The following is a 2947-nucleotide window of genomic DNA, read 5'->3' as shown; positions in this document are numbered from 1 at the left end:
TTATCAGAGGTGACATTTTAAAAGTGGAAAGAGGAAGAGGAAAAAGATCTGAAGAGGGATTCTGGAGAGAGAGAGAGAGAGAGAAAGAGAGAGAAAAGGAGAGAGAGAGAGAGAAAAGGGAGAGAGAGAAGTGAAGGGAAGGAGGGTGAGAGAAATGGGGAGAGACATTGGGAGAAAAAGAGAGGGAGATAAAATCTATCGGGAGCAATTTGAAACCCCAGAAACAGTTACACTGGAGAAATCTAAGTGAGCAAAAAGGGGGGATTAGAAACAGGTCCCTCCTTTCACACACACACACACACACACACACACACACACACACACACACACACACACACACACACACATACTCTGATGCCATTTCATACATCAGCTGTTATTAAGTGCTGACTCGGTGTTCACACACACACACACACACACACACACACACACACACACACACACACACACACACACACACACACACACACACACACTCACATCCGTGCAGTGAAACACCCACATATATGCATATTAATGAACACATACACTAGGGGCAGTAAGCACACCCTCCGGGGCGGTGGGCAGCCTAATCCATGGCGCCTGTGGAGCGGTTGGGGGTTAGGTGCCTTGTTCAAGGCCACTTCAGTAGACTCTTGTCGGCTCAGTGGATCGAACTGATGACCTTCTGTGGTCATAAGGCTGGTTGCCTAACCTCCAGCCCACAACTTCCTCCAAAAATACACATCTCAGACAGGATTCAACAGAGGTTGCAATGCCCTGATGAAGGCGGAATGTAATCACACACTACTTCAATCCAACCATTATGTTCTACCACCTTATTTCTAAGGCTAATCGGGTAAGGATACACCTTACTGATATATTGATAATGAACATTTGAGCAAACCACAACACAGCAAGTTATGTAACTGATATTAGCTCGGATGTGGGTTAGAAAACTGTTGCTACAGCAGCTGCTGTAAACATGAGCAAATGGGACAAAGCAGTACTGTCCTATTGGCAAAACTAAGTTAATGTTACCCACCTGTCAAGAAGTAACAGAGTTACTTTCTAATTCCTTTCCAATTCTTTCAACTGTTGAGGTAACTGTAGTCAGTATTTTTTCACATGCTTCCAATTTTTCTGTTCCACCTTAAATGGTGCTGCATTTACATTCTGGTGCCTTGGACTAACACAACCATTGTAACCCCTGCAACCGCTGCAGCTAACAGGACCAAACAGTCCTCCTGCTTTACGAATTGATCAAACAAGAGCTGACATTGGATCACTTTTACAGTTTTTGTCTTATCTTTATTTTCAATCCCTGCCAAAGCGGTAGGTCATGAAGCTAGTGCAGATGCTAACATGCTTTGACAACAAATCAAGTTAATTACAGCTCTTCACATTCACACAGTGAGTTTACAGCAGAATAAAAGCCAAATATTTAATAATATGTTTCAGGAAAAATGTCTTCATAAGTGAAACATATTCTGCTTCTTGCTCACCACTTTCTTGTTTGAATTTTCCCATTCCAGCTTTAACAGTGCAGCAGCTACATTCTGGCACCTAAGAAGTTAGAGAAGTATCAGCCAATCACTGATCACACATTTGGGCTAAAATTTGGTCGATACCAATACATAGCTGATCAGTCTATCCATCTCTTCATCATATGACAATCATACAACATACAGAAGGCAAAGAATCTGGTGTAAATAATTAACATTTCTAATATTTTCCATTTTGAAGTTGCGAAGTTGTTGTAAGAATATTATAACAGACATTATTTGTAGATGCCTGCGACTTGTTTCTTGTAAAGTGTTGGGGTGAAAGTGGTAACAGTCACATTACAGTCACTGACATTAAGAATCGGGTTACTCACATTTAATTATGTGTGATGCATTTAAAATGTATGTTTCCTCTATATAGATTATCTGTGTCTGTCTTGATACAAGATATGATGTGCCAATAGAATGACACTATTAGATGGATACATATTTTTTGCAGTGCACATATTCAGTTTTCATAATATTATTCAGTAGCACTATCAATGTGTGTGGGTGACTTTTGGGCATTTCGTTTGTGTGTGTGAAGTTCAAGATCTCAGAGACTCATGATTATCGTTACTTGCATTTATGAATAATCATGAGCCACATCTTCATTAGAGTTCAAGCGCTGCCGCTGGCTGAGGTCAAGGCTTTAACACGTACACACACATAGACAGACAGACATACACACACACACACACACACACACACACACACACATCTTTGGTAAACATGCATAAGTCTAAACTCCCAGATCAGCCTATCAAACAATCAGTAAGTTAAAATTACTTCCTGCACTACAGCTAACCCAGCTAGCAAATCATGGAAGCTGACTTGTATTGTACAAACTGTGAGCCTAAATGAATGCACACATAAATAATAAATAAATAAATAAATAAATAAATAAATAAATAAATAAATAAATAAATAAATAAATGTTGATTTGTCAGACCATAGAACACTTTTCCACTTCCCATCACTCCATTTTAAATGAGCTTGGGCCCAGAGAAGGGGGCAGCAATTCTGGATCCTTTTTATATCTGTTGTCTTCTTTTCGTTAAACAGTTTTAACTTGCACTTGTGGATGCAGTGATGAACTGTGTTCACAGACAGTGGTTTTCAGAAGTGTTTCTGAGTCCATGCAGTGATTTCAACTACAGAATCATGTCTGTTTTTAATGCAGTGTCACCTGAGGGACTGAATATCATGGCCAGCAAAGTCTGGTTTTTGGCCATGTCCTTTGCAAACAGAGATTTCTCCAGTCCCAACGTTTTTGGAAATGGTGTTTTATATTTTGCAACTTTAATGACCAAGTTCTCATAACCACAACACAGTCAAATTAGAAGATAAATGTCTAATAATATATATTTAAAATTGTTTTCTATTCTGTGTAGTGTTGTTGGAAAACCGCATTAAAGCTAGTT

The 2947-nt window shown here is 39.4% G+C and overlaps 1 non-coding gene across 1 annotated transcript; it reads right to left on the bottom strand.

The window, feature by feature from the left end:
* Positions 1–727: 727 nt before the first annotated feature.
* Positions 728–861, bottom strand: LOC119263648. Its single transcript, XR_005130430.1, has one exon. It is a non-coding gene; the product is annotated as a U8 small nucleolar RNA (small nucleolar RNA).
* Between the last annotated feature and the right edge of the window lie 2086 nt (positions 862–2947).

Source organism: Pygocentrus nattereri, chromosome 6, assembly GCF_015220715.1.
Source record: "Pygocentrus nattereri isolate fPygNat1 chromosome 6, fPygNat1.pri, whole genome shotgun sequence".
Classification (NCBI taxonomy): Eukaryota; Metazoa; Chordata; class Actinopteri; order Characiformes; family Serrasalmidae; genus Pygocentrus; species Pygocentrus nattereri.
This window is presented reverse-complemented; position numbering and strand designations above follow the sequence as displayed.